The sequence below is a fragment of the Chionomys nivalis genome, chromosome 3, assembly GCF_950005125.1.
Source record: "Chionomys nivalis chromosome 3, mChiNiv1.1, whole genome shotgun sequence".
Lineage (NCBI taxonomy): Eukaryota > Metazoa > Chordata > Mammalia > Rodentia > Cricetidae > Chionomys > Chionomys nivalis.
This window is the reverse complement of record NC_080088.1, coordinates 30,922,819-30,949,596: the sequence shown is the minus strand read 5'-3', so window position 1 is coordinate 30,949,596 and position 26,778 is coordinate 30,922,819.

The window sequence follows — 26,778 nt, the reverse complement described above, 5'->3', positions numbered from 1 at the left end:
AGGTGTGTCACCTTTGGGGTCTTTCTTTACTTTTCTTGAAGGATAAAGCATGCCTCTTGGTACATAAAGCTCCTTCCTTGTTTCCCTTCTCATAAGGTCTCTGATATCTAATATATATCTTTCATTTATTCCCCCACTTTGCTCCTGTCTATTTTACTCCAAAATGGCATGTGGTGTGCTCAGGAGAGTAACTATAACAACAAACTTTTCAACTCACAATTATATGATTTTTTTTTTCTTTTTGTCAAATGGCTGTTAATTCAATCCGTTCAGTTTTTCACAGAACATGCCTTAACTTTTTAAATCAAATTTTGATACAATCTATTTGATCATCTTCTTTAAGGGGAAAGGAATGATAGTCACCTGGATCTCTAAGTTCTGTATTCTTTGAGTTTGAAAGACCATTGTTTCTGTCTTTGTCTCTCTTCTTTCTCATTTTCAATATCAGGAGTGAATCCAGAGCACGGTTAAGTAAACATTATATCACTGAGATTCATCATCACACCCATAAGTTCTTTAGCTCATCACTGTCTTCCTCCACTGTTTTCTAAGGCAGCAGGAGGAATCACTTTGCTCCTCCCACAGTTTGCAGAGTAATCTCCTAATAATCATGACCAATTTCATCACTGAAATATTTCATCTTCCTTTACACACCAAAACAAAAATCAGTTCACCCAAGTTCACTGCACTTTTATAACGAGGATTGTCTTTCTTATTTTCCTGTTTTCAATTATCTGATTTGGAGAGTTTATATTCTTTTCTTAGACTTGCCATGATGGTGTGATAGTATTACCATTTCCACTAACATTCTGTCCCTGTTTATTTATGTGTTACGTGCTCACTAACACACTTGAAATGTTCTTTTTGGTCCTTCTCTTTGCTTTCAGGCCTCATCAGAAGAATCTGTTTTGTCTCTATCTCTGACATGCATCTAAAACCTCCATTTATCACCTATCTCCAAAGCCACTTCCACATTATTAGCATCCATTTTCACTGCAATATAAGTAAGTAACTATATTCCCTTTCCTTTTACTGCCTACAGCGAGCTGGTTTCTTTCCCAACAAACTCTAATTCAATGAAAAAAAGTAAATGAGTCACAGTGGTGACTTTGAGTAGGCAATGCAAAGAAAATGATTGCTTAGAAAATATTTTTGTATCATATGTTTCAGAACCTGTTAAAACACTTGAAAAAAATTCTACTCTTCTATAACCTCTGCAATATATTTACCTTTCCAATATCACTAATATATTTCCTTTTACAAACATCAATAGCAATAGCAACATGTGAAGAAGGAGAAAGAGATGGTGTGTAGTATCCATATTTATATTTTGAGCCCTCTCCAACATGTCTGATTGTGTGCTTATATAATTGTTCTTTAACATTAATTCTATTCTGTTGACATCTTCTACAGTAAATATTCTGGGGTTTGGTTTTAGATGTGTGTTTAATTTACTTCACCTCCCACTCCATTCCATCTCTCTTTCAGCCTGGGAACTGAGCCTCTGATCATTTGACTTTATGTACCTACCCTGTGTGATAGGGTATATACAGTAATTTCCAACATCTACCTTTCTGATCCTTTATACATAAAACATAAACACTGAATACTCCACTAGTAATAAGAACTAATTGACAATATTTTTGTAAGATTTAAAAATTACAACTATCAAACACATTGCTTTAATGTTCCTGTCACTATTTTAAGGAGAATTTAGTGGGTCTCTGTAACCATCATGGCCAGTAGAGTAACAATGCCCAGGAGGCAAGATCAAGATGGTAGTTCTGTTCAACACAGCTAAGTAGTCAGTATGGGTTCAAACATCAGGAGTCTGATCCAAAGTGGTGTATTTTAGGCCTGTTTCAGCATAGCACAATTTGCTGAAAACTTTTCTGTTGATAATTAACTCAGTACTGTGCACACAATAAAGCTTAAGACATGACTATGATGTGTGATTCCCCTCTGTATGCTGTGAATATCAGTGGTGAATAAAGAAACTGTCTTAGGCCTGTTGATACGGTAGAGCAGAACAAGGTGGGGAAAACTAAACTGAAGGCTGAACTGGAGAGAAGGAGGACTTAGAAAGAAGCCATGTAGCCCCCGCCAGAGACAGACTCTGGACAGAACTTTACCTGGTAATCCACAGCCTTGTGGCAATATACAGGTTAATGGAGAAGGGTTAAATTAGGATGTAACGATTAGCCAATAAGAAGCTAGAGCTAATGGGCCAAGCAGTGATTTAATTAATACAGTTTCTGTGTGGTTATTTCAGGGCTGAGCAGCCAGAAACAAACAAACTGCCCTTCATACAACATTACCACATCAAAACTCTTTGCAAAATATATATGCCCCCTCCCATAAAGAAAGGTTCTGTAGACTGAGTAAGAAATACAGGTTTATAATCAGGGTCTGAGGGAGGATCCATTATGGTCTTTGCCCAGACAGATAGCACAAAGATTATCAGGAAATTAACCACTTCCTCTCTCAGCCTTTTTTGTTGATAAGAGGCTATGCATCTTGCTGAGGGACAGTTCTGCATTTTTAATGTTCCAGGCTCCTTTAGTGGTGGTTTTTGAGCACAAAAATGTCTGTGCCTCCTACAGTGAATGTCATATCTTGTATTTGATAAATACCACAATCAGTGAACTGATCACAACATGATAAAATTGAATATTGAGTTTATTCCTATGATAGGAGAGTGTTAGTAAAGTATTCTTTCTTAGAAATTAACCTCTCATTTTAGTAAATTAACTTTAACTGGGTCCTTAATAGTGTTCAATTATGGCCACACTGCTTGTATCTTTTAAAGGAGTAATTTGCTTCAAGTGAACAAAAATTTACTTTCAGACTCCAATGCTATTTTTTATGACTCAAACCAATCCTCATATCACCTAGTGAAAGATCTGTATCTATGGTATTTTCTTTCGGAAAAGAGTGGGGTTTTTTAAGATAGTGATGATTGATACACGTTATAAAGTATAACAATAATTTTAAAGTGTATATATTCTCAAGTGTATATGAAGAAAGAGAAAGTTTGTTGATTATCATTACATTTGTATCTTTGTATCTTTTCTTAATCAGTACTAGAGGAACCAATTATTAAGTACAAAAGAATCTTTTATTTTGATAATTATTTCCCTAATTTACCTTGAATTTACCCTTAAAAGAATTAGACATCAAATGCTATGACCAAGGGACAGAAACCCAGCACTAGAAAAATACTGGCATGGAGGCTGTGAGCTGAGATCTCACAAGCAGACACATGTTTGAGTTTAGACTGCTAAGGTCATCACAATTCTCACCAATCTGGTGATTCTCATTCTTGGACAATACATCATCATGTTTATCATTTCTAATTATGTTTGCTCAGGCTGGTGACTTGGATACAGGCAAAATGAGAAAAGAACAATCAATGAACTCTCAGAATATCTACATATGCTAATGTCAAAAGCATGAGAATCTAGAGTTCAGCTAGTGGGTTAGTAGGTTTCTTCATCGTGTAGTTTGTGTAGTGAATCTAAGGGACTAGGAGTGAGATTAGAACAAGTATATTTGAACAGACAAAATAGATTGAATCAATAAAGGGACAGTATACTTCTTGTTTGTTATCATCCACTAAATCTGTTATAAATGACACTAAAGCAGAATAAAATTGGAATTGCTATGATTGAGATATATGGGGAACTTGAAAAGCAAAAGAGGATTGAACAAGTCAAAAAATGGAGTTCAAATGACTGAATAGGCTTCAGCGGCAAAAAAACAGAGAAGGGCAAGAGAAGCCTAAAGTGAATGGCTAGGTAATGAGGAAAACATGTCAGCATTGAGGGGGTTTTAAAGGAAAGTGATTGATTTGAAATTTAGTACAAACCTCCTAAGGAAAAAAACAGTCTTGTTTGGTGATTTCTATTCATAAGAAAAAGTTGTGTGGTGCTAGACAAAAAAAGAGTGGAATAAGTAGAATTTCACTGGGATATGGAAAGACTAAAACACAACTGCTTCCAAAGGGAGTCAAAAGAGAGATCTTATACTGCTTCTTCCTTATTTCAGCACAATTACAAACCGAGTATAACAGAAAACATCTAGTGACAAAGCTACAGAAGCTATGGAAGAAAGTATGTGGGGGTAGGGAAGGGGAGAGAAGTACTTAGAAAAGGATAGGGGGAAAGGAAATGTAAAATCATGTCTTTCACATTCATTACAAGTACAAGTTATTTGGGATTGAAAAAGACAGGACTATCATAGGTCTTTATCTACTGAAGGCAGTTTTACTGTCATCCTTAAAATGTAAGAAAGCTGGAGGGTTTTGAGAGAGGAGGAACTTTGATAAAGTAACTTTTGTTTCCTACATGGTATAAAAATTAACTTTTATTAGAACGAAATAGGTATAGATTTGTAAGAGAGATGTGCAAAATAAACCATGAAAGATCTCTTGAGAACAAATTCAAAACAAATTATCTGGTACCAAGCAAATTGCTCTTCTGGGTCTACAGTCTACCTATTGTGTAGAAGGAGCTGCGGACTGCTTCCCACCTCCCAACTCCTGGCCACCAGCTAGCTTTACCCAAAATAATTACATGGAAACTTTATTCTTTAAAATACTACCTGACCCGTTATCTGTAGTCTCTTAATGGCTAACTCTCACATCTTGATTAACCCATTTCTAATAATCTGTGTAGCACCATGAGGTGGTGGCTTACTGGGAAGGATTCTAGCCTACATCCATTGGTTTTGTCTACTCCGCCTATCTAAGTTGCTGTCCTATCAGAAGCCAAGGCAGTTTCTTTATTAACCAACGAAAGTAACACATAGACAAATGACCCTCCTCCATCACTATTGTTCTAAAATGTCCAATTTTTACCAATGTCAATGGAAAAATTATAAACATTTCCTTGATTATATCTCTTATTGTTGTTAGAGTAAAAATACTTCTCCCAATTTAGCAAAAGCAAAAACAAAAAACTTTGACCTGTGAGTCTGAAGGAGATTTATCAATGTGGAAATATAATTCTGTTCACATCAAATAGCAGTCAGTATTTAAATGCTTGAAGACCAACTCTTAGACCATGTAAGGCACAGTTCATATTTTGAATCCACACCTAAGACAGGATGAATCCAAACTGTTCAGCTTTGAGATGACTTTGAATCAATTTCATGTAACAGTTGAAGCAGAATTGAGGCAAATTAATATACTAAGATTTGTATTTGTTTGGAAAGAGAACACTCTGTGGTTTAGGTTTTATGACTAGTGAGTCTTTCATCTCTATTCCAGGATTCTCTGACAGACATTCAAGATCATCATTTCTCATACAATGAATTTCTGTAATTAGTACATACAACCATAGCATACAGACTAGAAATACGTATTTTTATGTCCTTTAGAAAATTGGAATTATATACTGCAAGTTTAAAAATCCTTGTACATATTACAGTTGTTTCTTGTAGCTATGGAAATAAGCCTACCTTTTCATGAACAATGCTAATGTAGATCTAATTATTAGTTCTATTGTTCATAGGATGTGTGCTTTAAATTACTTTCCCCAGATCCATACATGCATGCTCTGAATGGCTTATGTCTTCTCTGCTTCACACAGATCTATGGGACAATTTTACAAAACACTTTCATTAGGAATAGCATTCATTACTATGAGCCAGAAACACTTCTTAATTCAAAGCTAACTGGCCCTTATCTGGAGCTATGAACTTGACTTCAATGAAACACTCTTTAACCAACTACTCACACTGCTTCAGGCCACAATTATTCATGATTTTCTTGCAGAAAATTCTTCAATCTCAATTTAAATGTTATAATAAGGTTATTTTAATGACTTTCTGATGCACCCTTCCCATTCCCCTAGCCCCCACGATACTTAAGATTGTTTAGTCTCTATCTTAACTCAAATCTTTATGGAAAATAGCCCAATTCTAGGATAAATCTAGTCCACAATACACTTTTATTCATTAGTCACTTGCGTGATATGTCCTTTTCTGAAGCTGTATTTGAGTTTTCAGGTAAGGTTTATTAAACCCTAATAAATAGGCCACAAAAAATCTGAATTATGACGAAAAGCTTTTGAATAAATGATTCCTTACCCATATATACACATACATATTCATCACACACATGTGTATATATATATCATATATACATATACATATGTATGTGTGTATAAATGAAAGGAACTCATGGGCTTGATCGATGACTCAGCAGCTATCAGTCCTGATGACTTGGATTTGAATCCTGTATTTCACATAGTGGAAAAGACCGCTCCCAGTTTGCACAAGTTGTCATGTGACTTCTACCTGCATGGTGTGGAACCAAACACACACCGGCCTCTGTGATATAAACAAACAAACATATAAACAAATAAATAGAATTGCTAACAAGCACTTTTAATATTGCTGCTTCTCTATGGATAATAGTTTTCATTTTCTTATTCCATAAATTTTGTTTTCTATTATGAATAGTATTACGAACAAGTGAGTAGTATTAAATACAATGCAAACATCATCTTGATAGTTAATACGCATGGCCACATTACATTAAATATTTTTAAAGTGAAATATAATAAAGAACTAACATTTAAAATTATCCCCATGAGGCCTGTGAACATTTTTTAAACTAAAGTAGATTGAATAGTAATAACCAGAAAAATATCCTAAGAAAATTCCTAGGAATCTTCTAAGTGAAGGCTTAAGAATAAAGTATGAACTAGGAGTTCTATCATCCCCAGAGGAAATAAATCATCTGGTCTGATTATCTGAAACCAAAAAGAATTTGGTGCATTAACATAAGTTAAAATCTAATACAGAAATTATTGAACTAGTGAAATACAAAAGAAAGCAATCCCAGATCTGTATAGGTTATACTAGATTTGTGCGGTAGTCAAAGGCAAAAATGGAAAATGAAATTGTTTAATATACTTTTTTCTAAGGTTAATAGGATAACTTTGAAATTAATTTATCAGGACACATTTTTTTTTTTTTGAATTTTTCGAGACAGGGTTTCTCCGTAGCTTTTGGTTCCTGTCCTGGAACTAGCTCTTGTAGACCAGGCTGGCCTCAACTCACAGAGTTCTGCCTGCCTCTGCCTCCTGAGTGCTGGGATTAAAGGCGTGCGCCACCACTGCCCGGTGACACATGTATTTTTAAGGTCCAATTGGAACTGATTAGTAACAAATAATACCAATATTAATAAATAATACCCTGTTTTATCAAAGTTAAGAAAGGAAACCAAAACTCCAAAGACTCGGCCCAAATTACATAAAACCCATATAAGAGATATATAGGTATAGAAATGAGGTCTTAAATTTGAATCAAATTAAGTATTCCAACAATATTCAGGGTAATCCAAATGTCATAAAGAAGTGGGGGAAGGAAGAGGATGAGACAAGGTGGAGAAGTTTTGGTAAAAATATTACTGCATTTCTTGCATCTATACACAATGTTATTTGTATTATTTTACTCTCAGAATGTGTAAAGCAATAACAATTTGCCACATACTGCGCAAATGTGAAACGGTGCAGGGTAAACTCGGCAACTAACCAGTAGAGATGCTGTTACTTTGTTCTTGACTGGAGACTGAAAGAAATCATGTGACTATAGATGCTGGTATTGTCTGGATCGGTGGAGAAGAGTTGTTCCTGCAGTAGAGAAGTATTAAGTAGGGCTAAGGAATATAGGACATTTAGGTCTGTACATTTTGACTTTGATATGCTGGAAAGATTTGGCAGGTGAATTGTGGTAGGCAATACTACTTAGAAATAAGATACTCTGAAATACATGCCATAAAGTTTTGTAAGCTACCTATGTACAAGAAAGTTAAGGAATGGATGCAGGAAAGAGGATGAAATGAAAGAAAATGGAGAAAAGAACACCAGTTTTAGAAAGACATGAAGGAAGTGAATTTGATTCTTCTCCAGGAATATCAAAGAATAAATCAAACAATAAAATCCAATAAAATCCACAATATGCGTCTTTTCTTTACACTTTAAATTGCATGACTATCTTTGTGTTCGTCAGCCAAATTCTGCACCCTAGGAACATTGCTAAGCATATTTTCCAGTTCTCTTCACACATGTGTGCATGCGTGTGTGTGTGTGGTAAACATTATATTCTGTTGCACAAAGGGGTCACCTGGATTGATGTGTCTATTTCACAAGTTTGAGTGTTTGATTATGGACAAATAATTGAAGAATTTGAGCTTCTGGTTTTGTATTTAAAGCTAGAAGAGAAAGTGAGAAGTACTCTACAACACATGGGCTCAGGAGACCACTTCCTACGTATAACTCCAGCAGCACAGACATTAAGGGCCTCATTGAATAAATGGGACCTCCTGAGACTGAGAAGCTTCTGTAAAGCAAAGGACACTGTCACTAAGACAAAAAGGCAACCCACTGACTGGGAGAAGATCTTCACCAACCCTGCAACAGACAAAGGTCTGATCTCCAAAATATATAAAGAACTCAAGAAACTAGACCATAAAAGGCTAATCAACCCAATTATAAAATGGGGCACTGAGCTGAACAGAGAATTCTCCACAGAAGAAGTTCAAATGGCCAAAAGACACTTAAGGTCATGCTCAACCTCTTTAGCAATCAGGGAAATGCAAATCAAGACAACTTTAAGATACCATCTTACACCTGTCAGAATGGCTAAAATAAAAAACACCAATGATAGCCTTTGCTGGAGAAGTTGTGGAGAAAGGGGTACACTCATTCATTGCTGGTGGGAATGCAATCTTGTGCAACCACTTTGGAAAGCAGTGTGGTGGTTTCTCAGGAAATTCGGGATCAACCTACTCCTGGACCCAGCAATACCACTCTTGGGAATATACCCAAGAGATGCCCTATCATACAACAAAAGTATATGCTCAACTATGTTCATAGCAGCATTGTTTGTAATAGGTAGAACCTGGAAACAACCTAGATACCGTTCAATGGAAGAATGGATGAAGAAAGTATGGAATATATACATATTAGATTACTACTCAGCAGTAAAAAACAATGACTTCTTGAAGTTTGCATCAAATGGATGGAAATAGAAAACACTATCCTGAGTGAGGTAAGCCAGACCCAAAAAGAGGAACATGGGATGTACTCACTCATATTTGGTTTCTAGCCATAAAATAAAGGACATTGAGCCTAGAATTCGTGATCCTAGAGAAGCTAAATAAGAAGGTGAACCCAAAGAAAAACATATAGGCATCCTCCTGAATATTAACCTTCATCAGGCGATGAAAGGAGACAGAGGCAGAGACCCACACTGGAGCACCGGACAGAAATCTTAAGGTCCAAATGAGGAGCAGAAGGAGAGGGAGCATGAGCAAGGAACTCAGGACCGCTAGGGGTGCATGCACACACTGAAACAATGGGGATATTCTATTGGGAACTCACCAAGGCCAGCTGGCCTGGGTCTGAATAAGCATGGGATAAAACCGGACTTGCTGAACATAGCGGACAATGAGGACTACTGAGAACTCAAGAACAATGGCAATGGGTTTTTGACCCTACTGCACGTACTGGCTTGGTGGGAGCCTAGGCAGTTTGGATGCTCACCTTAATAGACCTGGATGGAGGCAGGGGGGTCCTTGGACTTCCCACAGGGCAGGGAACCCTGATTGCTCTTTGGGCTGATGAGGGAGGGGGACTTGATTGGGGTAGGGGGAGGGAAATGGGAGGCGGTGGCGGGGAGGAGGTAGAAATCTTTAATGAATAAATAAATAAATAAATAGAAAATACCCTACAAAAAAATAAATTAAAAAAAAGAAAAAAAAAGAAAAAAGAAAACACATCAAAGGGGCTGTGTAGTGTTGTTATGAAGGTGAAATAAACAGTTCATGAAGAACATAAGCTTTTGGAGCTTGATCTCTTATCACCCAATAGTCATTTTTTGTACTGTATCTAAACTAGTGTCTTTACAGAATATTCAATTAATGTTAGTCAGTCATTAGATATACTAATATTGGTATTTGATAATTATCTTCAATCTGTTTTAAAATGAAAATACACTATTTACATTGCATCAAGAATAAATTTCTCTTTGTAAATTATTTCCAGTGATTTTTGCTTTGTAAAAACTAAAGCCTCTACAATATAATTGAGTTGTGTTCGCTTATCTGTACTCATTGTGTTTGTAATAAGATAGGGGGCAGAAAACTTAAAACCTCTTGGAGTGTCTCCATGAGAAATATAAGGAATGGAAGAAGTAAAATAGAGGTGATCAGTAAGAAGACATTTTTAAAAAACAAAACTTTAATGTTGAGTCACTAATCAGGGGTGGAGGTGATCATAAGGAAAATGCCATGAGTAAAGGGGGAAAGTTACAAGTAAAGCAGGTTTTTGTTAGGTTCTGTTATTTCTCGTCAGGATATGCAACTGACTGAAATTAGACTTCTAAGTACTAAAATATGTATATATTGAAAACAGTACTCACACATACAAGATGTGATAGTCGACTCCTATTATATAATTTTGGTGAACATTTTAAATATATTAAATTATTTTCTAACTACCAATTACAAAATAAAAGGCCGTTTTTTTGTAAACTACACAAGCATTTTTATGTCAGCAGGAACCTCTTCATTGCAACAAAGCTTTGTAATTCATAGGTGCCTGTTTTTATTCCACGCTTTAGCATGGTTATCAGAAATGTTTCTAATTCTGTATTAAGTACAAAACTACTCTATAATCAGTTTTTTACCTGAAGGATGGATTATGGCTTTATATTTTTTGTGGAGTTTCTAAGGATATACATGCTTAGCCGAGAAAATACATAGTTGCATATGTTTACAATTTTGGATTATTACAAATTCTGCAGAACTTTAAAACTTCTGTGTTCTATGGCACATTAGAACAGACTCCAGATATTGAAACTAAAGAGAAGAAAGAATAAAAGTTTTATAATCCTGGGAGACGTTCAAGAAGAATGCTCAACTACTAAGTTCAGTTGTGGATTTCCAAACTTGACAAGTTAACATAAATAAGACTCAATTTAGGTTAAGACATTAGTCATTGGATTTTGACATGAACATTTTTTCCATTTAGTAAAGATACATGTAAATTATGCTTTTTTAAAAAATTTATTTTATGTTTGTCTTGCATCATGTTTATATATCAGTTATGTGCCTGATGTCCACATATGCCAGATGAGGGCTTCAGAACCCATATAACTGGAGTTAGACAGCTGCGACCTACCATGTGGGTTCTAGGAATTGTACCAGGGTCCTCTGCAAGTGTTCTTAGCTGCTGAGTCATCGCTCCAGACCCCTGTTTATCTTTCTGATCTTTGAACTTGGTGAAACAAATTGAAGCACTCGAATATATGATATATTCACAAATATATATCATATAATCTCTAATGTTGATAGAATCATAAAGTACTATTAAAATGTGTGTTTGGTGGACATGCATGTGTGTGAGTTCTTGGCTGTGTGTATACAAGTGTATGAATGTGTTTAGGGGTTGGAGTTCTGTGATTTTCTTTTAGATAGTCTCATATTGGAACTTGAAGCTTACTGTTTAGGCTGAGCAGACTGGTCTGGGACCTTCCTGTTTCCTGGAACCCAGCATTAGGATTAAAAATGCATGCCATCACACTGAGCTTCTGATCTTTTCTTTTCTGTGTTGGGAAGGAACCTTACTCCTCATGCTTGCATGGTAAGCTGACCAAGTTATCCCCTCTGTCTCTATACTGATTACTGACTATCTTAGAGTTCATGCTTCTCTTTTCTGGCTAAAGGCACTATGCCTATGATTGTCAAGTTTATATTTCCCAGAATTTTGTATGGATACCCATTACTTTTGTAAAAGGAACAGTTAAGAATTGTGAAAATGATCCAGGTACTACAGCCTAAAAATTTAGGTATTTACAAAGTAGATGCTTATAACTCAGTTATACAGTTAAACTGTGTTCATAAAATTGAAATGTTTACTAGCTTAAAGAATAGAACAAACACAGCAACTGAACTATGGTGAAGAAATGATTAATGATATGTGAATACAAACCTGGCACAAGTGGTTTTAGCATTCAACAGTATCCACTGTCATTTTCTCATGAAAGGGTAAAAGGATATTTCTGTGACTTCTGAATTTCCAAAGTTTCCTCTTTGTTGTTTTAGTTTATTTCTTCTTCTCCTTTGGTGTCTTATTTACTAAATCCTGCTTTACCCTCAATTGCTTGATTCAGATTTGCACATCAGCCTTGAGCTCGAATTTATTTTGCTATCTAGGGACTGAGGGAAGTTTCACTAACTTAAAGTAGTTCTATTTGGTCCTGCTGACAGATACGTAAGCCTTCAGATGATCACAACTGATGCCAGGTTTATGCAATCTCCAAGTTTTACCTTGTAAGTTTACATACCAGTGGCATTTCCCAAAGTTACGCCCTCTGTTCTAGTTAGGCATGTGCTTTCATTCTTCACTACTTCAACACAACTGCATAGCTGTCCTCAAATGCTTTGATGCTGTAATATCTATGATATAAGTCATACTGTGTTATGTGTTTAAATTTTTATTTCATGCATGTATTCTTTGAGAATTTCATATTTGTATACAAGAAACTTTGGTCATACTTACCTATTTTCTGCCTTCAACTTCTCCCAGACTGCCTCCCAATTTCACATTCTCAATCATTTTCTTTAGAATATGTTGAGTGTAGTTAGTTCTGTTGGAGCACATAGAGTGCTTCTATTGGAGCATGGGAAAACTGAGGTGTCACATCCCTACAACAAACTGTTTCTCCTCTCCCTAGAAGCTATAAGTCGCCAATATCTCACAGCCTAAAGAGTGCCTTTCCCATTCATGCTGTAACTTTGATTGGCGTACTCTTGTTTAGGTTTTTTTAGAGGCAACCACCGTTTTGTGAGTTCCTATGTACAACAGGCCTGATATTACTAGAAGTCTCTATTTACCAACAATGTTCCCCTAGCCTATCCAAACTTTTATTTCCTCTCTTCTGTGATGTTCTTTAAATATGGTGGCAGGAAGTGAGCCCCTAGTGTACAATAGAATACTGACCACCAAGCAATAATTTAAAGAGTAAATGTGCCTAAGGAGATATCTTCATGGGAAAAAAAAGTACATTATGATTAATAAAGCAAATCTGGATTATAAACTTGTTCACAATGGTAAAAGATGATGAAATTAGTCAAGCAGTTTAGGGGTAAGGATAGTTTTCTACTCCAAAAGCCAGAAATGTCCTTGATTTGTTGAGCTTGGAGACCTAAAATAGCAGGAGTGGTTCTAATTTCTGTCCTCTTTCTTTTTTACTTTCTTTTCCTTCCATGCAATAGCCATGGAAGTTATGTGTGAGAAAGTGACCAAAACTGAGAGACTCCTAGACAAATCATCAGTAGGTCAACTGAACCGATCAGATCCCCCTGTATGCCTACCCCTGTTCTCACCATAAGCTCTATAAATAGCCCCAGACAAACATCTCAATGCCACCCCTGTGGGATCCACTCTACCCAAAGGATCTCTGTCTATAATCCTCATCTGAAGATTTTACATGTAATTCTATAATAAAAGTCTTTAAGCTCATCTTCCTGTTTGCTAGATTTATTCTTAGAACTTCTCGACACAGAAGACCAATAAGTCACTAACTTAAGTTGGCTATAGTGGCCATTGATCTGTCCTTTTATACTTGAGATAAGAAAGCCTTGATCACCATCAAGGACTCCCACTTTTCCTCTATTTTATTAGTAACTAAAATTTGTGATTCATTTGTAATGCATTTAAATTTCATGGTAACCATCAAAAACTGCCAATAAGAATTTGTAGAATGAAAACATGTTTGTATCATTAAATACATACTTACAAATTAATTAAATGTTATACATAAAATATATGTGTGATTATTACCCTTAACTTGCATGAAATAAAGATGCTATCAGTTGTGTCTTTAATAGTCATCAAAAAACTATAAAAGAATTTAATTCAAAAGCTATAAAAAAATTAATTAAAAATTGCATATAACCCATGTAAATATAAAGGCCTCCACCCCTTAACTGTGGTTAGGTTATCAGTTTTATTCCAGTGCTTTATTCTTCTTAATAGCCCCACTGTTAACCTGTTTAAGGTTCAGAGAATAGGCAATGGGAATAAATAGTGAGTCTTCAGCTTTGAAATGCTGCCCAAAAGACCTTAATCAACAACTATTGATTTTAAGTCTAGAGGGAGGTCGGTCACAGTCATGTGCATTAATATTTATTAAAAGTTGTAGGCGAGGCACAATAAAAATTAGATTTTCTATTTATCTGCATTTAGGTAGCAACAGAATTAGGCTATAAAAGCACCGATAATTGATTTCAGTTATTTTATTCAGTTTAGTGTGGCAGGCTTCTGCTGTGACTTGTGTGTGAATTCGGAGGCGATACTTACATGAATCAGTACTGAATCACAAGACTCCAGTACTTTTAGTCGAAAACCCAAGTGAAGAGGCAAGCATTAAGTACATAGCAGTCACAATGCTATCTCAGCTCTTGGTGGTCCAATTTTGACTATCTCCATCTTTAGGGAGCTTTGGGAGAATGCTGATTTTGTTAAAAGATTGCTATGGATGAAAAAAGAAAACTTAGAATGACACATCACTTTTTGAAGTCCTGTGCAATTTAAACGTCTTTCAATCTGCTAAGGAGGCAAATATTCTCCTTTGTGTTATATAACTGCAGAATGATTTAAGACTAAAGAAAAGGGGAAGAAGGGATAACAGAAGAAAAATTATGAAGCCTGTTTCTATTGACATTAATCCTGTATTGTTAACCTCTCTGTACTCATCAAAGTTCGTTATTGCTTGGGTAGACAGAAACTGCACAGAAATGGTACTATAAACAAACCAATACCAACTCATTCCATTGGACTATCCTGTGGCCACTGTTGCTACATTAGGGCAAGTGGCAAAATCATGGATTGAGGATTTCTGCCCATTGCTACCTTTAGAGGAATGGGTACTTAAATTTCATCTCTATCATCTAATCTTTCTTCCACAGAGGTCGCAGTAGTGACTATTCCTTCACAGAGCATAAAATTCATTAAGATATGTTCGGCAGTTCAAGTACATACAGCTGAATGTCAATGTTCCTGTGATCAAGATGAGGTAGACTTTGAGTATTATATCTTTTGATGAATAGGAACTTAGACCATTAGAGAAACTGGTGCTTTTCTAAAGTTTTCCCCATGAAATTAGAAATAAACAATTATTTCCAAGTTGTAGGTTGATAATAGATATCTTGTTCATCATTATGTTATGATGGAGGTGGGTCTTGTATTAATCTGTTGCTTTCATTGGTTAATTAATAAAGAAACTGCCGAGGCCCATTTGATAGGCCAACCCTTAGGTGGGTGGAGTAGACAGAACAGAATGCTGGGAGAAAGAAGCCGAGTGAGGGAGTCGCCATGATTCTCCCACTCCAGAGAGATGCAGGTTAAGATTTTTCCTAGTAAGCCAGCTCATGGTGCTACACAGAATATTAGAAATGGGTTAGATCAATATGTAAGAGCTAGCCAATAAGAGGCTGGAACTAATGGGCTAGGCAGTGTTCAAAAGAATACAGTTTCCGTGTAATTATTTTGGGGCATAAGCCATAAGGGTGGCTGGGTGCTGGGGACACAGCCCCGCCGCTCTTATTACAACAATATTAGCCTTCTTTTTTAATGTTTAAAGTGAGAGTTTATTTAAGCTTGCTTCTAAAAATAATCACAGCTTCATGGATAAAGAAAATCCATGTGCAGAATGTAGTAACAATAGTGTCTGCATGGTATTTCTTTTTTATTGAGCTCTACATTTTTTTCTCTGCTCCCCTCCCCTAAACTCCCCCTAAGGTCCCCATTCTCCCAATTTACTCAGGAGATCTTGTCTTTTTCTACTTCCCATGTAGATTAGATCCATGTATGTCTCTCTTTGTGTCCTCATTGTTGTTTAGGTTCTCTGAGATTGTGATTTGTAAGGTGGTTTTCTTTGCTTTGTGTTTGAAAACTGATGGAGGAATTACTTTCATTTAATAAAGAAACTGCCTTGGCCCATTTATAGGCCAGCCCTTAGGTGGGTGGAGTAAGCAGACAGAATGCTGGGAGAAAGAAGCCGAGTCAGGCAGTCGCCATGATTCTCTCACTCCAGCCAGACACAGGTTAAGATCTTTCCTGGTAAGCCAGCTCGTGGTGCTACACAGAATATTAGAAATGGGTTAGATCAATATGTAAGAGCTAGCCAATAAGACGTTGGAACTAATGGGCCAGGCAGTGATTAAAAGAATACAGTTTCCATGGAATTATTTTGGGTAAAGCCATGCGGGCAGCTGGGTGCCAGGGACGCAGCCCCGCCACTCTTATTACAACAGAAAACCACTGATGAGTGAGTACATGTGATACTTGTTTCTCTGTGTTTGGGTTACCACTCAAAATGATGTTTTCTAGCTCCATCCATTTTCCTGAAAAATTCAACATGTCATTATATTTTTCTGCTGTGTAGTACTCCATTGTGTAAATGTACCACATTTTCCTTTTCCATTCTTCAGTCAAGGGGCATTTAGGTTGTTTCCAAATTCTGGCTCTGACAAACAATGTTGCTATGAACATAGTTGAGCACATGTCTTTGTGGCATGATTGAGCATCCTTTAGATATATACCCAAAATTGGTATTATTGGGTCTTGAGGAAGGTTGTTTCCTAACTTTCTGTGATATTGCTGTGCTGACATTGAAGGGAGCTGTACGAGTTTGCATTACCACCAGCAATGCAGGAGTGATTCCTTTACACCACAACCTCTCCAGCATAAGTTGTCATCAGTGTTTTTGATCTTGGGCATCCTTACAGGTGGAAGATTGAATCTCAGAGTAGTTTTGATTTGAATTACTCCAATGACTAAGGATGCTGAACATTTCCTTAAGTGTCTTTCAACAATTTTAGATTTCTCTGTTGAGAATTCTCTGTTTACGTCTGTACTCCATTTTTATTGGATTATTTGTTCTTTTGATGACCAATTTTTTGAGTTCTTTGTGTATTTTGGAGATCAGACCTCTGTCTGATGTGTGGTTAGTGACGATCTTTACCCATTCTGTAGGTTGTCATTTTGTCTTGTTGACTGTGTCCTTTGCTTTACAGAGGCTTTTCAATTTCAGCAGGTCCCAATTATTGTTTCTCTCAGTGGCTGTACTGCTGGGGTTATATTTAGGAAGTGGTCTCCTGTGCCAAGGCATTCAAGTGTACTTCCCACTTTCTCTCCTATAAGGTTCAGTGTGTCTGGCTTTATGTCAAGGTCTTTGATCCATTTGGACTTGAATTTTGTGCACAGTGATAGATACGGGTCTATTTTCATTCTTCTATATGATGACATCCAGTTATGCCAGCACCATTTGTGAATTATGTTTTCTTTTTTCCATTTGATATCTTTTGCTTCTTTGTCAAAAATCATGTGTTTGAAAGTGTATGGATTAATATCTGGGTTTTTGATTTAGTTCCATTTGTCCTCCTATCTGTTCTTAAGCCAATACCAGGCTGTTTTCAGTACTGTAGCTCTGTAGTAGAATCTGAAGTCAGGGATTGTGGTGCCTACAGAAGTTCTTTTTTGTACTGGACTGTTTTAGCTAACCTGGTTTTTTGCTTTTCCATATGAAGTTGAGTACCATTCTTTTGAAGTCTGTGAAGAATTTTGCTGGGATTTTGATGAACACAGCATTGACTCTGTAGATTGATTTTGGAAATATTGCCATTTTTACTATGTTAATTCTACCTACCCAAGAGCATGGGAGATCTTTCAACTTTCTAGTGTCTTCTTCAATTTCCTTCTTCAAAGACTTAAAGTTCTTGGCATACAAGTTGTTTGGTTAGAGTTACTCTGAGATATTTTATGCTATTTGTTATGGTAGCCTTCTTAATACAGTGACAGTAACAGGCCAGAAACTATTGTTTATTGCTGTGTATTCAGGGACCATACACTTAAAGAAATTAAAAGGCTGAAGGGCCTTTAAAATATCTTGAGAAGTGGTAGATGATGACTTGACTTTTGCTCTACAGCTTGATAAATTTGTACTGACCAAAATTATCAGAAAGCAAATGAGTTGAGTATAAATATTCAAATGCAGACATTCAGATGAATCCACAGAAGTCATGGGTCATAGAATAGGTATTTGTAACAGAGACTTGCTAACTGTTTAATTATTCCTATTTGTTCTTCTTCCAATGTACATAACCTGACTATGATAATTGAATCATTAATGAATAGGGTTGGCTGTAAAATGTAAATACAATTTTTGCAGTCTTGGAACAGCATACATTTTTCATTATTCTGCAAAAGACTAAAATGATATTAATTTACAACATAACCCAAGTGCAATTATTAATGTGTATTAAATATTCTAATTCCTTCTGGAATGTAACCTGATGTATAACATTACTAGTTCTTGGATTTGCCATAATGGCTTCTACTCTGAGTAAGTCCTTTTGTGCTCAGAGATGAGTTCTATTTCCCAGTTATCTTCCTTTGTTCCCTAGCAGGCTTTGTCTTCTGTGGTATTTACTATTAATGGATATTTGGTTCTCTTGAAAAACAACCCATCTTTGGGCCTGGAACAGACTTGACACTGATCCATTCACTGTGTGATGCACTGACCATTGTTGCACTGAGTATCATAGGTGGTATTCATGGCAAATCAGAGTAGAGAAGATGCAGGTGCTTTGTGGTGATGAGTCTCCTTGCTGCAAAAGTCAAAATGTAATGGTTATATCAGTGAAAACCACAACTGACCACTAATGGCACACACAAAAAAAGAGAAGACATGCTATGTGTTTTAGTAACCAGAGTTTAGAAATTCAGAAAGGAAAGTATACTGATATGCCAGATTTAAAAATATAAAATACTTACATAATTTTTCCAAATTATATTATGTGTGTTTACTTATTATGGATTTAGTAACTTAATTCAGATCTCAACTCTTTTGCTTAAAACAGAATATATCCAGATTTCATTAGAAGTACATTAAAGTTTACAAGCATTGATTAGGAGTTAAAAAAAAAGTTGGATCCCAAGCACACTGAAGATCAGTATCCAGCAGACAAAAGACAGGGAACATAGGAGGACAACAATTTGTACTAAACTCCCATTCAGCAAAGGCTGTGTACTGGCTATGTAGGGCAGCAATTATAATCTTCCATAAATGAGTCACAATAGGAGGAAACTTTTATTTCTAAAATTCACGGTGGATATCCATGAATTGGAGGTATCTTCTGTAAGCAATACAGATTTGTGAACTGAAAACGCAACAGTTGCTTTTATTTGTTTGTTACTGAATAACAACCACAGAGCCATGATAAATTCTTGTTTATCACTCTTGCTTCTTTCATTACCCTTCAGTGGTTGGAAGACTTTATTTATCGCTTCTAAGAACACAAAGACAATATTCACAGTCATGTTTTCTTTTGTTCAAATATCAGTTTCAAAAAGTTTTAATTTTCTTGTTTCTGTTTAGCACATTTAAGTACACGCATATACAAAACAATGACATTATCATATTCTAAATTTGTATTATTCACGAACAAACCATATTTATTAAGCATCCTTAAAATAGTTTATAGTGACCTTGGTTTGGTATGCTTTCTTTCTATTCCAAATTATTACTTGTAATCTTTCTTTTTTATTGCTATAGCTTCAAATTTTTGAAAGAAAAATAGTGGTCTCATTTTTAACTTAAAACTACTGTCAAAATGTATATGACAGACAGTCAAGTGAGGCACATAAAATGCAAAATGTATTTTGTTAACACAAACTTGCTTCATGTTTTAATATATTTCCAAGGACATTTGCAAAATTGCCATTGGAAAATGAATAGAGTAAATGGGAAATATCCAACTAAAATGATTATAGCAAACTAGCCAAGAATGTTATATAACACTTCAGCAGCAAATTGAACTCGTGCATACAAACTATAACACTTTAGACTTCAAGTTATTAATGAATGTGCTGATTTTAGCTCATGAAATCAGTGAATAATTGGTATTCAACAGAGGACATTTTAGCAGAACTGGAAAGCAGCAATTCTAAATTAGGCCATAGTCATTATAGTTGATGCACAACACTACATAATCCCTGTTTATCCTCATTATGATCTCTTATTTTTAATTTCTTGTCAACGAAGGGCAAACTCCTGTATATACATTCTATTTCAAATGTATATGTGTCTGCTTTCAAGAAATTTTAAAGTATTCAGCCTCTGGTTGACTATAACTTTCAAATATAGAAGAATCAAAATACCCTGTTATGCACAAATTTTGAAGAATCTTAGCATGTGAAGATTTTCTCTATTATTCTTATATCTTTTTTGTAAAGATACAAATAGATTACATAGGCCCATGTAACTATACATATATGCACATGTTTTAGTTCAGTCTTGCCTTCCATTCTATTATTTGATATGCTTTAATTAAATTTCACACTAACCATGTGAACTCAGATAAACTCTTCAAAAAAATCTTACTTACTAACAATTAACTGGAATATGATATTTATTCCATTGTACTACTATACTTTAATGACAATGAATATCTGAAAAATATTTCTGTATTGTGTCTTTAGCAGGGAAATCTGAGCATGAATGATAAAAGTTATAATCAAAGAATGATCACATAAATTCCAAATATATGACTAGGAGACAATTTGTGAAGATTTATGAGATCAAAAATGTTCATAACAAATTCAATAGAAAGTTAAATATTAAAAAGATTAAAATGAACTAGCCTCCAACAGTTCAAGACTTATGTTAGTTCAGACTAACCTCTACGTCTAATCTCTCATGTCAGTTTTTCTGACCCAGGTACCTAAATGCTGAACCGGCATGTTAAGTCATGTAATTGAGTCTCAGTGTCCAGTCAACCCCAAAGTTTTAAAGTACAAGTGCAATCACTCTTCCACGTGCATGCCACTGTGGTAGGGGCTGTAGGCACCTCTTTGGAGGAAGGAGGAATATGGAAAAGCTGATAAACCAATGAGCTCTCAAGGTAATGTTAGAAAATATAATTAACTGTGAAGGCGAAAATTGTGACAGAGAAAAAGGACCAAGGCGATGATCGGGCTAGGAATGATGAGAAGATGTCTTTTCAAGAGAGTGGCTTTTGGTAAGTGATGAAATACACAGAAATAATCAGAGACAGTTGACTCAGGAGGATGGAAATTCAGAAGCTAGAATGAATTCATAATTTTCACATAAAGAAATGGAAAACAGGCCCAGGCCCAGAGCAGAGCAGCAACAGTCTCAGAAGGCAGAGAAGATGTGGGAAGCAGACTGATCAACTGGGTGGTGGCAATCAAACATTAGCAAACCTGGAAAGCTACTTTAGGATAAAGGACAGAAAAAAACAGAGCTGTTTTCACTGGTTCTTAGGTGGATCCCCAAATTCGCAATTCTAAGAAATTCCCCAGTGATGCTGATCCCTATGATCCAGAAACTCACCTGGTACACAAGTGATCCACAGCTGTGAAGCCAAGGGCAAAAAGTGTTGATTCATTTTACTATTGCAAACTGTAGTTGAATGTATAGATCTGCTCTATATAGCAGCTCTGAAAAAAGATCAGTTTGTGAAGGTAAGGAGGATAGAAAACGAAGTATACTGCAAACCTGGTGACTTCTGTTTCCTAAAAGCACGCTAGCATCCTTCAGTTTATTTTTTAATTTTTTTTTTAAATTTATTTTTAATTTATTTTTATTTTTTTATTAAAAATTTCTGCCTCCTCCTCGCCTCCCTTTTCCCTCCCCCTCCCCCCACTCCCCACCCACCACTCCCCTCCCCCTCCCTCTCCAGTCCAAAGAGCAGTCAGGGTTCCCTGCCCTGTGGGAAGTCCAAGGTCCTCCCCGCTCCATCCAGGTCTAGGAAGGTGAGCTATTTTAGGGTTGGCAAGAGTCTTGACTCTAGGAAGGGGAGCCATTTTAGGGTTGGCAAGAGTCTTGACTCTAGAGGGGTTCCCAGGGGTCCAGAGAGATGTCCCCAGCTAGGTCCTTGGGCACCTGAAGAGAGAGAGCCTGAAATGGCCCTATCCTATAGCCATACTAATGAATATCTTGCATATCACCATAGAACCTTCGTCTGGCGATAGATGGAGATAGAAACATAGACCCACATTGGAGCACTGGACTGAGCTCCCTAGGTCCAAATGAGGAGCAGAAGGAGGGAGAACATGAGCAAGGAAGTCAGGACTGCAAGGGGTGCACCCACCCACTGAGACGATGGCGGTGATCTACTGAGAGCTCACCAAGGCCAGCTGGACTGGAACTGAAAAAGCATGGGAGAAAACCGGACTTCGAACATGGCGGACAATGAGGGCTGATGAGAAGCCAAGGACAATGGCACTGGGTTTTGATCCTACTGCATGTACTGGCTTTGTGGGAGCCTAGCCTGTTTGGATTTTTTAATTTTTTTAAGTTTTTAAAATATTTGTTTATTTGTTTATTTTTTCTTTATTTTATTCTTTTTTACTTAAAATTTCTACCTCCTCCCCGTTTCCCATTTTCCTCCTCCTCTCCCCACTCCTCTCCCCCTCCCCCCACTCCATTTCCCCTCCCTCTAGGTACTGAAGAGCAGTCCAAAATCCCTGCCCTGAGGGAAGTCCAAGGTCCTCCCACGTCTATCTAGGTCCAGGAAGGTGAGTATCCAAACAGACTAGGCTCCCACAAAGCCAGTTCATGTATTAGGATCGAAACCCAGTGCCATTGTCCTTGGCTTCTCATCAGCCTTCATTGTCCACCATGTTCAGAGAGTCCGGTTTCATCCCATGCTTATTCAGTCCCAGTCCAGCTGGCCTTGGTGAGCTCCCAATAGATCAGTTACACCGTCACAGTGGGTGGGTGCACCCCTCGTGGTCCTGACTTCCTTGCTACGTATAATCATCTGCCTGGATAGGGGAAGTAGACAAGATTGCCGGGCAAAAACTGGGAACTTGCGGATGAGGTGGCATGGGGCTAAGGGGAAATGGGGTGAGAAACGTGAGAAGGGGAGGATGAGGGGAGCTTGGGGGAATAGGATGGTTGGGATATAGGAAGGGTGGATACGGGAGCGGAGAAATATATATCCTAATTAAGGGAGCCATCTTAGGGCTGGCAAGAGACTTGACTCTAGAGGGGCTCACAGGTGTCCAGGGAGAGGTCCTCAGCTAGTACCTTGGGCAACTGAGGAAAGGGACCCTGAAATGACCCTATCCTATAGCCATACTGATGAATATCTTGCATATCACCTTAGAACCTTCATCTGGCGATGGATCGAGATAAAGACAGAGACCCAGAGCTCTTAAGGTCCAAATAAGGAGCAGAAGGAGGGAGAATATTTGTTTATTTTTATATGTGCTTATGTGTTCCTGTATGTATATGTACAAAATATGTTCATGCATGTGTGTTTGTGTGTGAAGGGGCCAATGTCTTTCTAAGTTGCTCTCCATCTTATTTTGGGAGATAGAGTCTCCCACTGTACTTGGAGTGTCCAGGTTTGGCTAGACTGTCTGATCAACTAGCTCTATGTACAGCGCTAAATTATTTGACACAGAATAAATTTTAAAAAAATAATGCTCTGATGTGTGTTTTGTTGCTTTTCTGCTTTGTTTTCCCAGAATGGGTATTTATTTACATGGTACTTTCAGTCCAGTAACTTGGGAATTTATATATTCATCTCTTGTTCTTCCATCTCTAGCACTTCTTAGTCATCTGATGTCAGACAGTGAGTAGTAAATTATAAGCAAAGGGAAGCCACTTGCTTCCAACTACTTGATCTGCAAATTAGCAATGTTTATTGGGAAGTAGAACCCTTCATAAGAAAATGTCACATTTCTCTCCATTGTTGCAGAGAACTTTAAAAGACTATGCCGAACTGAGTAGGTAAAACACGTCTGTATGGTGGAAGGTGTGTTTCAATATATAGTGGACTGTAAGTCCTTTCTGCCACATTAGACATGTTGGAAAACTAGTTAAATAGTTTAATATAGAAACTATAATGCCTTAGAATATTGCCAGAATAATCTAATGTACATGGGAAATAGAAAAAGACAAGATCTCCTAAGTAAATTCGTAACTTTGGGGTGTGGGGATCATAGGAGAAGGTAGAAGGGAAGGGAAGGGAAGGAAAGGGTGGAGTGGAGAAAATTCTATTGCTCAGTAAAAACTATTTAAAAAATAAAGAAAGAAAAAGAATATTACCAGAGTAAAACATGTAAAGAATGGACAAATTCACAGTGTATCATAGAGATAAAATCTATATAGTTAAGTGGTAGAAGGCGAAACTACTCACTAAAAGGCCAGCCAGAGAATAAAAATACAAGAACACTTGTGAAAGAAGAAAATTAAATTTTGGCTTAGTAATTTTTAGAAATGCATCACATATCCAAGAGAAACTACAAAACAAGTCTTTGACTGTACGGAGCTAATGTATAGTGATCTCTAGATAGCTTGAGAAGTCAGGGGAAAAGAAGTAATTTTTAAAATGGAAAGCAATAAAAAACTATCAGCTTGGAATGTCAACAATAATGATTTGAGAATATTTCACACTCAAAAGAGAAGTGAGAAGCTAAGGAAGAGGCCACTAAAGTATGTCTGTGTCATCAGAGAGGGAACACCTAGAACACTAGGACAAGAGTCATCATAAAACTCAAGAAAAAACAGTATTTGAAGAGTGGTCAAGCATGCTCAATATTTCTGATTTTTCAAATAAGGGAAGCAATTGTTACCAAGGCAGTGTGAGACTTTCATAATAGCATTTTTATCACCTAACACTTTTCCTTGGTCCAAATATGACGATGATGCCAATAAAGAGAATGTAAGGGAATCATTTTTGATTGATGTTCACTGATGAGACACAGAAGGCTCACTCTTATTTCTTAACATATTAAATCTTGCAGTTCAGTCAACATGCAGTGAGAAGGCAGATCTATTTGATATGCTAGGTGCATATTTGGAAGGCCACACAGAGAAAAACAGTGCCCCGAGCTCTCTGTCATGATCAATTTCAGAATCTGTAAGTGACAAGCAGTTGGATGATTCCAAACCACAAGCATCATGTTCTCTAACAGTGTATCTATAAATTGGTTCCAAAGAAGTGACAAGCCATCCCTGCAGTGCTTACTTACCAAATTCATGACACAGAATCTGTAAGCATAAAAAACAGTATGCTATGGTTCAGATGTATTTACACAGTAGTTACAGGTTAAACACTATGCTCAATGAAGTAGGTTTTTTTTTTTTTTGACATTGGCTTTGAGAAGTGACCAAGTCCTGGGGTCTCTGAACTCATGACTAGATAAATATCTTTGTTAGGAATATTTCCTAACCGAGCCACTCTGTCAACACAAAATAAAAGAGGTTTAATGTGTTTAATGTGCTTTCTTACAATATTGCTTTTCTACCATTCTGCTATATGAGGATGTAGTCTCATGATAGCATTTTGAAACAGGAAGAGCTGGCTCTATCCGACCTTAAAATGGTGAAATCTTTGATCTACTCATTTTAACTGTGGGAACCAAATTTATGAATTATCCAATTTCAGGTGTTTTGTTATAATAGCAAAGCCAAGCTAAGCCAGAGTTGTTTTCCTCTGTGTTTTATATTTTGGTGCCACAGAAACTAGAATGTAGAAGTAAGCTTCAAGGAACAAGTGAAGTGTGGATGTGGCTGTGGCAGAGAGGACACAGAAGACCTTTGTTGGGATGGAGAAGAGTTAAAGGATAAGGACCATTGAAAACATTTGTGTGCTTTTCTGCTTTTTACTGTGTGTGAAATAGAAGATTCTGGAGAGTTCCAAATAGAACATTAATATAATTTGACTGATGTCAAGACACATCCTTGTTTTCTCTGAGGAGCCAAGATTCTGGCATTCTTTGTGGGTTTTGTTTGTTTGTTTGTTTTAGGAAAACACAAAGCTGTTGCAGTAATTTGTTGCCTAGCAGTGAGTTTATTCTTTTTTTTTCCTGGAAATATAGCTTAAGATGGGTGGCAAAGAAACCATAAAACACGACAGACAATTCTGTGTTATCAAATAGAAGGAAGTTGCTCACAGAAAACTATTAAGGGAGACATTTGCCTAGGTGGCATTTCTAACATTTATCTCTGTTTCCTAATTATACCCAAGAATAATGCATTTGAAGCAGAAAATATATTCACAGCTTTGCAAATTCTTATCTAAATTAAATACTTAAAAAAATCTTTGCAATCTCAAAAGTCTCTTAAACTTCAACTCAAGTGTTTTGTTCCAACTTACATTACTGCCTTAACAATGCCAGAGCAACTGAGACAAAACTGCAAACACTGAAAGCATGCTACTCACGTTTCCAAGTGTGTTTTAGAACAGCTTGTGGCTGGCAATGCTTTGTTTAAAACAAGGTAAGTATTTTTCTCATATATGAGAGATCACACTGTCATATTAGTGGTTTTACTGTCTCTTTTCTTAGCAGTCTTTTTGTTTTCTTTGGAGATGAGAAAATCTAAGGTTGTCATAACTGCAAATATTGAGTGCAATGATAGCCTGTAAATTACTTATGTCTCATCCCTCTCTAGAACTTGCTAAATTAAAGAAATATATCCTGCTATAATTACATAGAGTGCAGTCCTAATGGAGCATATACATCCCATAAGGTACAGAGTACATTTAATGAAAAGGGAAGACTACAGTACGATATAGTCCTCCATGGTGACCAAGACTACTAGATAAGTAAGACATTAAATCAAACATTAATAAAATGTGAATTACCAGAGACCATTTTTCATTTGGATGATAAACAAATTATTGCATACCGCAGTTAAGCTAAAAAAGAGCTCACCTAAAAT